The sequence below is a fragment of the Penaeus vannamei genome, chromosome 3 (genome assembly GCF_042767895.1).
Source record: "Penaeus vannamei isolate JL-2024 chromosome 3, ASM4276789v1, whole genome shotgun sequence".
NCBI classification, from domain to species: Eukaryota; Metazoa; Arthropoda; class Malacostraca; order Decapoda; family Penaeidae; genus Penaeus; species Penaeus vannamei.
This window is the reverse complement of record NC_091551.1, coordinates 36,670,683-36,685,682: the sequence shown is the minus strand read 5'-3', so window position 1 is coordinate 36,685,682 and position 15,000 is coordinate 36,670,683. Positions and strand designations below refer to the sequence as shown.

At 44.0% G+C, this 15,000-nt stretch overlaps 1 protein-coding gene across 1 annotated transcript in view; it reads left to right on the top strand.

The window, feature by feature from the left end:
* LOC113812421 (proteoglycan 4) overlaps window positions 1-15,000 on the top strand; it is a gene marked incomplete in the record, with an annotated part of 162,282 nt that overhangs the window by 222 nt on the left and 147,060 nt on the right.

Genomic DNA, 15,000 nt, shown 5'->3' with positions numbered 1-15,000 from the left:
TTTGACGTCAGGACGGAGCGTGACGACGCAGGAGGCGGAATTTCCTCGTTGCGGTGGCTGGGCGTGGACGGCAGCCTCAGCGAGGGCTTGGTGTGCATGAGAGGAGGGAGGGAAGCAAGAAAGAGGAATGAGAGGTAGGACAAGAGATGTGAAAGCGACGATGAAAGGGGGAAGATTAAAGACAAAAGAGAAAATAAAATCAAGGGAATAGCATCGAGAAAGTAGCATGAAAGCAACTAGAATTTAAGTACTAAAGACTGGAGAAAAAAAGAAGAGGAGAAGAAAAAAACGAACGACAGACGAAAACAGCAGGCGGTCATCGTCTCGAGCGAGCGACACAAGACGACCATAAAACAAATCTCGATCAAGCGCGAAGCTCCTCACGATCCACGTCATTGCTGTATATCGATTTCAAGTGGATCTGTATCGGGATTCGGTCGCCCCTTCATGTGCTGTGCCATTTCGTGCGTCTGAAATGGGGGGCGGTCTTTCATGTCATAACTGGAATCGTTAAATATTTCTTTGGGCAATTGGTGACGCGGACGAAGTTTTTGTGCAGAAATATAGGCGTATCTTATTTATATTTGGCTTATAGATCTTTTTTTTCGAGATAATACTCATGGGCGTGAAATTTTGCGGCTTAGCACTACCACATTTTAACCTTTTTTTACTCTGCATCTTCATAAAAATATATGAAACTGTCACAGGTTGGTGAAAGAAGCAGGCCCCTAATCCTCTTTGTGAGAGATTACAAGGGATTACCGTGGCTGAGCACTTTTTGCGTCTTGCTTTTCTGCATTTGGATAAGAGTGCGTGGGAGTTTTTGTCTGTTTCAGCCATTTAGGATATTCTAAAAGTATTCACGTGGGGGCGTGTATGTGAGACTGTGTGTGTCTGTCTGTCTGTGCGTGTGTGCGTGCGTGCGTGCGTGTGTGTGCGTGCGTGCGTGCGTATGTGTGAGTGTGCATGTGTGTGTGTGTGTATGTGCGTGTGTATGTGTATGTGTGTGTTCGTGCGTACGAGTTGGTGTGTATCTGTCTATCTGTACGTACTCGTGTATGCTCGTTTATTTGTATGTACAAGTAGTATTTATTTGTATGTGTTGCCATGAAGGGCATCCTCACACATCCCCGTTTCAATGTTGTTTTTTAACTGCGTGAGCCCGTGTCAGCGCAGGGGAAGGAGGGCTGGCAGAGAGGTCACGGTCGTCACAGACCAGCGCTTGCTAAAGCTGAAGTGTGACTCCGCTGTGCCTTCGTCGCCTTAATGAAGATTGATTGGTGATGTGTAATTGTTTATTTGTTTTGTGTTGAGAGCTTTGTTTTTGCTGGTGGGTAGTATTCAGGTGTTGAAGTTCAGGGAGGTTCTTGTCACTATTGTTATTGTCATTGTAATTGGGAAAAGGATAATACGGGAAAAGAACAAAGAAACCCTTCAAAGCAGGGTTAGAGACAGATTTTGAATGGAGACGGAGAGAGACGAGAAAGGAAAGGAGGGAATGAGCAAGTGAGTTGGTGAGTGAGTGAGTGAGTCAGTTGGTGGGTGAGTAAATGGAATATTTCCGTAATGACTAGGTCGAAGACTTTGCTAAGCTTGGAAGAGTATTCATCTTTTTGTCACTGCGGTCATATGAAGACAAGCTAACACGTTTTGCGACAGATCAAGAAAGTCCGTGTGTAGTAACGCTTTCTAAGCCTCTGTCTGTGTTTTTTGGCATCCATATAATGCTGTTGGTTTCTATCTTTTTATTTCCCTCAATGAGTTAGCGAATCTGTGCATGTATGCGTGTGTGTCCGAGACCCGCGCGAGGCAGTCGTCGCCACGCCAGCCCGCGATTCCGGACGGACGGAAGGCGTTTAGCAGTGCCACTGGCGCCGTAAATCAAGGGATGTAGGTGAGACGTAGCGACATAGATACGTGTCGTGGTTGCGGACGCGTCCCCCTAGAACACCGCGTTTCGTTACGTGATCCGCATCAAGATCAGTATAAGGTCCGCAGCTAGATTGTGTTCCGGTGTTTTATTGTTTTGTTTCTACGGCATCTACTGTTGGGACTACTGGGAGCTGTAATGATGATGATGATTGATTGATTATGATTTTAGTAGTATTAGAGTTTCTTTTGTTTGTCATGTAATATTTCCTCTCAATTCAGTCTTAGGGACATATTCTATTTAAGCATTCTGCTCTCTCTTTCTTTCGTTTCTCTCCGCGATCTTATCGTCGCCGTTAGAAGTGGGTAATATATCTTATTCACGTCTTCACAGTCACCACTTAAGATACATCTTATTTACATTCTATCGTAACTGTAACGTTCAATCTTCCTATCCTTTATCACGTCTCCATTCCATATTTAGCCTGATGCAGTTAGCGGCTCCCACGGGACGCCCGCCGCCCACCTGACCGCATAAGCTGCCTGGTTACCTGGTCAGACGGTTTGCCTCGTTTCGGAAATAATAAATGACGCTTACCTGTACCGAATCCGTAAGATGTATTGCCCAAATCGGATTTTTCGTTTCGCGGTTGGTCGTTGGGGTTGGGGGAGGGGGAGGGGATGGAGGGGTTTAGCGGTCGTTTTCAGACGTTGTTAAGTAGTGTGTTAACTTATATGAGTATGATGACGTCATCAGGTACAGGATTTTGATATCTGTTACTAGGCTAATAGACCAGTAAAAGGTCTTGTTGTATTCTTATATATTTTAATTTTTTAATTGTTGCTAGGTTTCATTTTATTCTAATTCTTATTCTTCTTTTTTTCTTTGACTTTCTTTGCTTGTTGCTACCTGAAATCAAGTGGATTCATAGAAAAAGGACCGTTATTCGCAAGGAATAAGTGACATTGTCCGTAATATAACATATGTATCATTCAAAATAAATGCGGTTTTGCACACCTGACGGAAGCCGATATCGTTTTGGCATCTTTTCCCGTGACAGCATATTCCTTACTCACCAGGGAGGTCTGGAGCGCACGGAAGAGCTTTTTCGTTTAGGCCTAGGTTGAAGGGGTCCGTGGCGTACTAGCCCCCCCCGCTCGCTCTCTCTCTCTCTCTCTCTCTCTCTCTCTCTCTCTCTCTCTCTCTCTCTCTCTCTCTCTCTCTCTCTCTCTCTCTCTCTCTCTCTCTCTCTCTCTCTCTCTCTCTCTCTCTCTCTCTTCTCTTCACTTCACTTCTGTCTCTTTCCTTCGCTTCCCCTTCCCACTTTTTCTCTCACTCCCTTTCCCCTTTCCCCTTTCTCACTCTTTATCATTTTCTCCCTCTTTCTCCCCTTCCCCTTTCCCACTCTATATCTTTTTCTTCCTCTTCTGTCCCCTTTTTCCATCTCTCTTCCTTTTTCTTTTGTCTTTTATTTTGCATCCCCCTCTCTCCCTGTTTTTTTCTCCTTTTCTCCGTTTTCTTTTTCCCTCCCCTTCTCCGCTGCCATGTCGTCTGTATGTATGTAGGACATGGGACCCCTCCTCTCCCCCCCTCGTCCCCGCTCTCCCGCTGGCCGCCACGCCCCTGGCCGTCATTAGGACTTGCTGGGTCGTGCCTCGGGGATCATTAACTCCTGTCGTTTTTAATCTCCTCTTGCGAATGTGTGAATGCCTGTGTACTTCAGCCTTTTTTTCGTCTCCAAATAAACTTGTTATTGTTCGTCCTTTTAAAAGTTTTTTTTCTTCTCTCTCCTCTTTTCTTTCTTTTCTTTTGCGATAATAAACGAGAATAGACGCGGTGGAGGAGCTCCATCCTTGGTATTCTGCGCTCGGGCATCCTTCCTTTTGTCTCGACTTCCCTTTCCTGCGCTTTCAGAGCAAGACAGCGTGACCTGTCCTTCAAGGAGACAGACTGCAGGATCCGCCGCTTTCCCTGGAGCTGTGTGAACTTACTTCGGGATCCTGCATATTTCGGACGGAATGTTCGGTGACTCAGTTCTGGAGCGATTAAGGTGTGCTTCGCGTTGGGTGTGGTTTTATAGTTCATTGTGCGAAGGAAGCCGAGGTTGGTGTTTCATGTCTTGATATCAGATTAGTGAGAAGGAAATGTTTCATGATAGTTGTTTTATAATGTTTTATTTACGTGCGTGTGTGTATGCGTGCGTTTATGTACGTGTATTCGTGCGTTTATGTACGTGTATGCGTGCGTTTATGTACGTGTATGCGTGCGTTTATGTACGTGTGTCCGTGCGCGTGTGGGTACGTATTTGTGTGTAGACTATGTGGGCGTATGCGTTCGTCTGTCTGCGGTGCGGCTCCAAGTCGTTCCTTTATTATATACAAGTACTTTTACCTTTTCTAAATTGATATTCAGATTATCGGCATTGATATTCAGATGGCCTTTCTGGGAAGTTAGGGTGTATCAGCATTAAGATTTGCTGGTATTTAGAGGCACTTTGTCGGTATTCAGAAGGTTGATAAAAGGCCTATTGGTATTCAGATTAATCTTGTTGATATTCATATTAGTTCTACCGATACTGATGAAGGCTATTAGGCGATATTCAAATAAGCTGATCTAATACACGTCGGTGCGGTGGAGGAAGCAAGTCTTCTTATTTTGTTATGGTAATTCTAATAGTGATAGTGCTGATTTATGAATAATGATGATAATGATGTTGCTGGTGATAGTAATGGTAATGATAATAATGATATTGATAATGATGATAATGATAACAATCATAATAATAGTAATAATCATAGTGATAACAATGATAACAATAATGGTAATAGTAGTAGTAATTATGATGATAACACTGATAATAGTAATGATAATGATAGTAGTAGTAATTGTAATGAAAACAATAATACTAATAACAATGATAACGATGATAATAACAATGATGATAAATTGTAATAATAATGATTATAGTAGTAATAATGATAATAGTAATCGTAATAGTAGGAGCGATAATAATGATGATGATAATGATAATGATGATCATGATTACAATGACAATAATAATAATAATAATAATAGTAATAATAATAATAATATTGATGATAATAATGGTAATAGTAATAATAATCATAATGATGATAATGACAATAGTAGTAATAATTACAATGTAGAAAGTAATAATGATAATAATAATGATATTGATAATAATGAGGATAATTATAATAATAGTAATGATGATGATAATGATAAAGACAATAGTAAAAAGGATGATGATGATACTAACAATGGCAGCAATAAATATAATAATTATTAATATCATTGTGGTTGTTGTCGATTATATTGTTGGCATATCTGTTATTAGCATCAACAGCACAGACGTTAATAAGGCAACAACAATAATAATGATAGTAAAAATTATAACGAGAAAGATGGTGAGAACGCTGAAAATTATAGTGTTTAAATTACTATTTCCTTTGTTATTATGATATTTAGGATAATGACAGTAATGGCAACATTATTATTGTTATTACTGCCGTAGTTTGCCGACTCTGGGGTTGTTACACTCACTCTCACTCAAATACAAAGAGAGACTGCTGTTCGCTCACAGGAACCGCGCTTTTTGCCTCTGCCTTTTGCTTGCTTCTGCTTGGCTCTGCTTGCTTCCGCGCCTCTCTGCGTGGGCGACCAAGGAGACCTGAACGGGCGCGTAGATAAGGTTCCAGCTGATAAGGGTTTCCGGGGTTGTAAAGCAAGTGGTGTGTCGAAGGTGATGGAGAGGTTGGGGGGTTGGAGGGGTTAGGAGGGGGGTTCAGGAGTTGGGAGGTTGGAAGGGTTGGCGTGGGGGAGGTGGGATTGAGGGGGTTGGGAGGGAGAGGGGGAGAGGCTGGGGTCATTGCCTTCTACATCCCGGGTCAGTCTGCGGTCGGACAATGCTCGTGCAAATTATCTACCATCATCGCTCCCCCCCCCCCCCTCTCTCCCATCTCTCTCCCCCCCTCCCTCTCTCCCCCCCCCCCTCTCTCTCTCTCTCTCTCTCTCTCTCTCTCTCTCTCTCTCTCTCTCTCTCTCTCTCTCTCTCTCTCTCTCTCTCTCTCTCTCTCTCTCTCTCTCTCTCTCCTCTCCCTCTCCCTCTCCCTCTCCCTCTCCCTCTCCCTCCCTCCCTCCCTCCCTCCTCCCTCCCTCCCTCCCTCTCTCTCTCTCTCCCTCTCCCTCTCTCCCTCTCTCTCCCTCTCTCTCCCTCCCTCCCTTCCTTCCTTCCTCCATCAGCCACTCGGAAACAGGCTGAGTCATGGAGGTTTTGCAATGTATATTTTCTATTTCTATTTGTGATTACTGTTTGCATCTCTCCGTTGTATGCCAGAGTTATGATGAGAATTGGTGTAAAAAGCTGATGGAAAGAAAGTGTAATGATTAAAAAAGGAGAGTAATGTTCATAACGTCCGTGCGAGTGAGGTGTGTGAACGCATTCGTGCTCGGGGCGTGGCCTCTGTATGTATTTGTTTCTGTATCCGTTTAGTCCTGCGCCCGTCTGATGGTTGTGTGTATGGTTCGTCGTGGGCGTGAGTGCTGGCGCGGCGACTGGGTAATTGGGTTACGGAGGAGATCGGAAGCGGAACTACACCTCCGCGCCCGTGCCTGTCATTAGCACCTTCCTCGCCGTCACCCGTTGGCTGCCGTCCCTTCGCTCTCCCCTCTACCCTCGCGCGCCCCCTTGCCCCTCCTTTTCCCCTCGGCCCTGCGTCTTCCCCTTCGCAACCTTGTCCCCATCCGCCCGCGCCGGGTTTCTCTCCAGCACAAAGTCGGTTAAAAGGAACGCGTCTCCGGTTTTTGCGACGATTAGCGTAATTGGCTTCAACGTCGGTCCTTCTTACGTCACACTCGAGAATTTCCTGCGTTTTTCGTTGCTTCTTGAAGGATGAGGATGATGTGCGTTGGCGTGGGAACTGTTTCTTGGGCGGAACTTGCTTGCCATCTGTGGCTTTGACTTAATTTTTGAAAACTGTGCAGGATTCTTGGTATTTTTTTCATGATCAGTTGAGTTGAATGTGTCTTCGGTGATAGGTACATGTCAAGTAACCGTGTGCTGCTTGGTCCCTTGAATGCAACTTGCAGCTTTGACTCATGCCATCTGCTGTAATAATGTGAATAAAAAGGAGAAAATACCATTGAACAAAAACATTATCACGGGGTTGGAATCGCGTGCATACACACACACATGGAGGATGGTTAGGTAACCTTGTGACAACCGAAAGTATAACACACGAAAAAACGAGAACCTTTTGGAAACGTAGCCGTTGCCTTGAAAGTTGGTTACTGGCTCGTCCATGGTCGTCATTAGAACAGTAACGTTTTTTCTGTCGTTTCGCTTTATTGTTTTAATCCCGTGTAGCGGGGTTGGGTTTGGCGTCTGTTTCCTCGGCAGGAATATCTTGAGATGGATTGAATACAGACACTTCCTTCATGTTCCTGTATCTGAGTGTCTTTTGGGTCCGCGTCCATGTGCTTAGCAAGGCCTTTGAGTTTACTGGTGGGCGGTTAAACTTAATTACATGCAAATCCATCATCTTTTGTGTGTTCGCCATGCCTAAGGGCGCGGCTACTAGGGGCGTGGTCACGGCGTTATGGCGCGGCGCTCGGACACCCATGAATCCTCCTTTTGCGAAGTGAGTTTCTTTCCCAGGCGTCACTCGCCTGCTTCGGACACCTGCCTCTGACTCACGAGTTCTTGGGGACTGCACTGAATCACTGGTTCGCCAGTCGCCCCTTGGAGGGTCGCTTCGCTGTAGGAAATGTTTGAATATACTCGAGAGAGTATAGGTAAAGGAAACTCGAATCGCTTGAGGCAAAAACGATATTTTTGCTTTTGTGTTCTCGTTACATTATTTATATATTTTTTATTCTTTTTTCGTTATTTTTGGATCATCGCAGTGGTTACGCAAGACGTCACGTGATGCGTATAGCTCGGGGCGTTACACACAATGTCATATGGAGAGGGGGGGGGAGAAGGGGGAGCTGGGGGAGGGGGCGTTCCTGCAGGGGCTGTTTCCTCTCTCGACAATACGGGTGTGCGCTGGTTAGGAGCAATTTCGTGTTATTTGATGTATGAAAAGGCATCCGGAGTGCTGTTTTGGGACAAAGGTTTTGTGTGTGTGTGTGTGTGTGTGTGTGATGTATTATGCAGATGGCAGTATGTAATATGCATATGATAAACGGTTGACCAAACTTTTATGAGTTTTTAGAATTAACATGTAAATGAGATTTCCATTCGTGGACGGAACTGCGCGCCTGTTGGGAAGATTTGCATCTCTGCGAGCTCAGAATATCCGTAGATACGCTGGGAATTACGGTCAGCCATTCTCACCTGATTGAATTTGTGGGATCTTTTGGTGATCAGCAGATAAGTGTTGCGTCGACCTTGGGGGATATTGGGGAGGCGTTCCTTGGGCTCCTTGGTGCGTGGAGGGGGAGGCGTGTCACCTTTAAGGGAGGGGGGGGTACTGTATTGTCATCGCGTGCAGAAGATGGGGTCTCAGGGAAAAGGAAGCAGGGGAGGAATGTATGTGATCACTTTTTGTTGATTGTGTGTGCGTGTGTGTGTGTGAGGGGTATTTGTGTGTAGTATATCGATGCATATATTTTTTGTTTGTTTATTTGTATTTTTTCATTATTAAAAATATATATATTCGAATCACTATGAGATAAGGACTAGCCGTCCACCAACAGCAGTTTTCTTGAGATGAAGAGACGACATGTGACAGGTGGAAGAGGAGGCAGGATGTGGTTGTTATTCCCACAAGCCATTTAAGTCGTTATCAACATCAATGTCGTCACAATATCAAGAGCACCTGCTTGTGTTGCTGACTGCAGGAAGTCCTGTGAGGAGGACGGAGCATTGCGGAGCGGTTCCAAGAAATTGGCGATGGGAACATGTGTGTGTGTGTGTGTGTGTGTGTGTGTGTGTGTGTGTGTGTGTGTGTGTGTGTGTGTGTGTGTGTGTGTGTGTGTGCGTGTGCGTGTGCGTGTACGTGTACGTGTGAGTGTATTTGAGTGTGTATGTGTGTTTGTGTATACGTATGTGTGTGTGTGTGTGCACGTGTTTGAGTGTGTTTGTGTATACGTATGTGTGTGTGTCTGTGTGCGTGTGCGTGTACGTGTGCGAGCGCGAACACGCAGGAGATACGGAGACGGAGGCGCCTTGGCTTGACGGTCGTGTTCGGCGTCGTGGAATATGTCACGGCGAGACCCTCCGCGCAAGCTTCATTATATCTACGTCTTACTTTTGTGGGGAATGTTACACGGGCTGCGGCGTTTGCAAGACATGCAGGATTATTGGAGGTCTCATTAGTCGGTATTTGAATTAGAGGCTTTGAGGGAAGAAGGAAGGAGATGGATGAAAATGGGCAAGAGAGAACAGAAAAAATAAAGAAAAGAGGGAGTGAGAGGCAAGCAGAGAGCGAGAAAGTAGGAAGGAAAAAAAAGGAATGAAGACGAGAGAGAAAGGGAGGGCGCACTGTAAGTCAGGCACGTGCCGCTGTTTTTTGCATGGCGGTGATTACTGGCATGCGGCACATGAAGGCTTCTGTTCATGCATTGAAGGCGACTGCTTTTATCCAGGTCCTAATTAAACGCACTCACTTATTCAGCAGGCTCTTGCATACCAATTGAAATCATTTGAATAGGCATTGGTATGTACGCGCATGCTTCTCTCTCTCTCTTTCTTACTTTCTTTCTTTCTTTCTCCCTCTCTCTTTCTTCCCCCCCCCTCTCTCTCTCTCTCTCTCTCTCTCTCTCTCTCTCTCTCTCTCTCTCTCTCTCTCGCTCTCTCCCTCTCTCTCTCTCTCTCTCTCTCTCTCTCTCTCTCACACACACACACAAACACACACACACACACACACACACACACACACACACACACACACACACACACACACATACACACACACACACACACACACACACAAAGGAGAGAGAAAAGAGAGAAGAATAGATAAGAGCGGGTAGGGAGCAGAGGGAGACACGGGCAGCTCGCTCATTTCCTTCCAGTATAATTCTTATTTTCGAACATTTTAAAAGCATAACAACACCCAAATCTGACACGCCTTATGATACCTCGTTTACGTATTTTAACGTGAACGAAATACCGCCATCCTGCGCGGAGAAGTCGCAAGGCAACCAGCATGAGCGCGCCACACAAAAGAGTTTTGGCTGCTTCTTGCGCACGAATTTACGTCTTCCTTTAATCACCCGAAGCTGTCATCGTTTCTTAAGATGGAAGGGAGGCTCTGAATCGTGCTGGGGGGATCAAGGGAGGGGAGGGGGCATGGTTCTTGTTTGTCTCTTTTGTTCCTGTTTTCTCTCCGAAGCAAGAAATCAGCGGAGCTTCGAGATTCAGTTCGGTACCCCCGTGCTCAGTAGCGTAAGTTATTTATTGCTGACTTGCGGTGTGGAATCTGATTTCAGTGTTTGCGTTTGATTTGTGCCTTTGCCTTTTTCGGTTCGAGGCACTTTATGGGAATGTTTTGTGTTTGCGTGCGCGTGTGCGAGCGGGTTCTTTGTGTGTTTGTGTTTTTGTTGGCGGTGATGTTTATGGCTGTTGTGGTTGCGGGGTCTGGTGGAATTTTCATTATTTGTGTTTCTATGTCGCTGTTATTTGTTCCGTGATTAATATTATTGCTATAGTCATCTTGATTGCTATTGTTGTTTTTAGAGAAAGTGCTCTTAGTGTTGTAAGTATTGTTGATTATTGTTCTTGCTTGTTATTGATATTTTATTGTTCTTGTTCCTGATGTTATGGTTTTCTTCCTTCTTCCTCTTGTTCGTTTTCTCCTCCTCCTCCTTCTCCTCCTGTTCTTCTCTGCTTGCGCTGCATTCACTATTATCATTGCTACTGCTTCGTCAAGTGTAATTCATACTGTTTCTTGTATTTGGTTTATTGTTTTTCCAGGAGCGTATCACTATCGACGCCTGTCATATGGTTATTATGTAAGCAAATACAAAGATTATGCAAATACCAGTCATGATGACAAATAATTATTTACTGATGTTGCGTAAATTGCCATTGTGCAAAGTCAAGATGGTTTCTAGACCGTTGATAGCAAGCATCAGCCAAATTTTATTCTAATTATCAGATTGCATAAGCAGCGTCATCATTTTTTTTTTTTTCACTGCAATCGCCGTCTTTTCATGTCATTGTCATTAGCAAGTGAATCACTGTCATTTTCCAGTTTGTATGATTTTGTTTTGTCTTTGCTATTCCGCCGAGGGAGAGAGACGGAGGGAAGGAGAACGGGGAACGGGGAACGGAATGAGAGGGACTGGAGACAGGGAACGGGGAACGGAGCGGGAGGGGTGAGTCACGGGTTTGCAAGAAGCGGAGGGGCGGTGATCACGATGCATATCTGAACCGAATGTTGCAATCGCTGAGGGGATGTGTGTGTGTGTGAGGGAAGGGGAGAAGCAGAGAAGAGGAATGTGTGGGAAGGGGGTGGGAAGAGGAAGAGGAGAAAGGAATCGGGAAAGGAAAGGAGGAGGGAGGATAGGGAGAGGGAGGGAAGGAAGAGTATTCAAATTCAAATTTAGAATTATTCCATTTGTTACAATGGTTATTCTTATTATATACATAGTGATATTACAGTGCAGATAAATATAAGTTTAACAAAGAATCAATGGTAGTCCATATGAATCTTGTCTATTCTTATATTTAGAAACCTGATGTCATTGGTGATTTAATAGATGTTCCTTTAATTTAATTTGAGTTTTGAATGTTTTTTATATTACAAGGTAGTTGGTCCTAGGCGTAATGGTGATAGCGGTATTTGTAATGATAATAATATTTGTTGTAATGGTAATGGGAAGACGTTAGAAATGCTATTAGGATGATGGTAGTTTTATTATTATTATTATTATTATTGATAGTATTGTTATTTTTATTGATGCTATTATTGTTGTTAATATTATTATTGATGATAATATTCTTATTACTATTGTTATTTTCGTTGTTATTTTTATTACTTTTATTAGTAGTATTGTTTTTGTTATCGTTGTTATTATTTGCCTTAGTGTTATTATTATTATTATTATTATTATTATTATTATTATTGTTATCATCACCATCATCATTATCATTGTTATCATCATCATAATAATTATTATTATTATTGTTATTGTTATTATTAGTTTTATTACTATTATTGCCAATATTTCTATTATTATTATTATTATTACTACTACCACTGTTACTTCTATTTTTACTATTGTTACTGCAGTTACTCCTGTTACAAAAACTGCCATACTACTACTACTATTGCTGCAGTTATTGCTACTGTTACTATAGCATGCTATTGTTTCTGTTACTATTAAGTTACCGTCAGTATTGCCACTATTATTATTGCGGCTATTGCTAATGTTGACCAGAATCTTTAGGGAGTGCAAGACGACCTTGCACGGCCCGTTGGCCCTCCCCTTGACGCAGAGGGGGGGAGGGAGAAAGACCCCCCCCCCCATCCCCCAGTCGCAGATACATTATTATCTCGTCTAGAAAGCATTATATTAAGGGTTCTGTTGTGATTAGTTTTGGAAAGCTGGTCTTTGGCGTCTCGAGGTGACTTGTTAGCGACGCATTATGGGTCCGAGTCTATTTTTTGTGCGTTCATGTAATTCAGTAAAACCGTGCTCTTTCTGCGGGGACAGCGTGTGCGAGGTCTCTAGTATATGCGCGTGTGTGTGCGAGTTGATGAATGGATGAGGGGTGAGGTACTGAGATATAGTAAATGAGAGAGGGAATGGGTGAGTGCATTCATTAAATGAAAGCAGATATATAAACAATATCATTGTTCCTTACTGTTTACTGGGTTTGTACGTGTGTATGTGAACGTTTTCTGCGTTTCTTTAAATATGTAGCTAAATTACGTTTTCCGCGTTTGTTTAGATATATAACTAAACCAGTAAAAGTAATAGAAATTGTTGTAGGAATGGCTTTTCAGCAGGGTTCTTGGGTACAGTCCGCCAAGGAGGCGAGATTGATAGATTTCGGGACTCACGCTGCGGAGATCCGTCTTAGGTTGATTATGGAGAACGGCCGCGTCTGCATCCCTTAGTCACGGCAAACAAGGGGCTCGCCTCTTACTTCGTCATGGAGGAGAGGAGGAGGAAGGCTGGCGAAGGTAATGCGATTCATTTTCATTATCGTGGTCGTAATATGACTTGAATAAGCATGATTTCAATAACGAGAGAAATATACGATCAGAAGAAGCAATTATAAGAGGGGAGAGGGTTGGTAAATTAGTATAAGGAACATCAAGAGAAGTAGACTTTAGAGAACAAGCTTCTGAAAAAATTCTTCTTCTTCTTCGTGTTTGTTTTTGAATTGTATTTTTAGTCGGACGAAAAGGCTGCGACTCCCTTGATTGTCTCCGAGCGCTGGAGAAAAGCGCCTTATTCTGGCCGACGGTGCTTCACAATAGCCCGAGATGAGGCGCCGACGAGAATGAGGAAGTGGTCGCCCTCGCAGACTTTCTACGACGACCATTTGTCTGCGGCTGATGCTGGTGTGCCCTCCCCCCTGCCCCACGCCACCCTACCCCAGCCCTCCACACTCGTCCCATTCACATTAGTTTTATGAATGTGGCGCGGGTAGGGGGAGTGGGGTTGGGAGGGGGCTGAGGGGAATGGAAAAAGATAAGGCGCGGAATGGAAATACAATAGGAAGTTGAGTATGAGAGATGGAAAAAAATATGTCCAGGATGTTAAGAAAATGAAGAGAAAATGCATGTGATGTTTGTATGTATTCTTTTTTCTGCGTTCTTTCCTTTGATCTTTTCCTTGTACTCAGGCCAGTGAAAAGGTTCAGTACACGCGTGCAGACACGCAATACCACATGCTAGGTTGCATCTGTGCAACTTAAACAACATCACTCTGTTAGTTCCTTTTAAAAGAATAAATTGTTCGAAAAAATACAAATGTCTAGGAAAAATATACGAAATTAAGGAGTAAAACGTAAAAGATCCTTCATGTATGTATCTGTCATCTCGGAAACGTGTCTCCAGTTCACATTACGTAGATGGCGATGACCCAGAAACGCGCGCCGATATCCGACATTTGAAAAGTGCGTGCGTGTGTGTGTATGTGTGTGTGTGTGGGGGGGGTTGTGTGTTTTCAAGTTTAGGTGTAATTGCAAGATTGCAAGTATGGATTGTATGTTTGATGATTGTGTGTTTGCATGTGTTGCGCTTGCTCTTTGACGTTTTCATATGAGCAGATGTATGTTGCTGGTGCCTACATAATGGCTTGGCAGTTTTCAAGAATGAAAGTCAGTGTGCAGTGGGTAAGTCGCACACCGCACACTGGTGGTGTCATGGGCGTCTATGTAGTGTGAAGAGTGAGGGTCAGCGCTCGTGTTACAGCTACTTGTGCACGTCCTTGTGCGCTTGCTTGCATGGGTTAATAATGATTTGCCAGTGTGACGAAGGGAAAGGAGGGAGGAGGAGATTAGTGTGAGTAAAAGGAGGAATGCGGCGGCAACGATAAGGATTACATCGGGGACAACAACAACAATAACAGCAGTAGTATGGCCAATAACAACAACAGCAACGGCAGCAGCTACAACAACAACGACAGCAACAGCGGGAGTAGGAAAGGCAGCGGTAGGATGGAAAGAAAAAGAGAAAGTCTTGAAATAGGGTAAAGAAGGAAAAGAGGGGTACCGGAGAGAGGAGGAACGAAGGGAAACGGAGAGACGATGATGAAAAGAAGGAAGTGGATGGCGATAAAGGAAGACGAGAAGCAGAAGCATGGAGGAGAAACGAGAAGCGGATCGGAAGGAAGGAAGGGAGGAAGGGAAGAGAGAAGGAGGGAGGACCGACATGTTGTGTACAGTGGGTTTACAGCGTCGTTCTTTTCCCTAAATGGCCCGGCCTTTTCACGCACTGCTTTGCCTTTACCTTAAGGACCTCCTTGAGTAGATGAACGGCCCCTTGTGTCGTTGGGGATTTCTCGTCGTCGTTACCTTTATGATGCCTCTTGGTCGTTCCATTTTGCGAAGAGAGGGAGAGGGGAAAGGGTTTTGGGATGGTGCGGAATTGCAAGAGCAGAGGGAATAGGAAAATGAAAAAAAAGGAAGGAAGGAAGAGATGGAG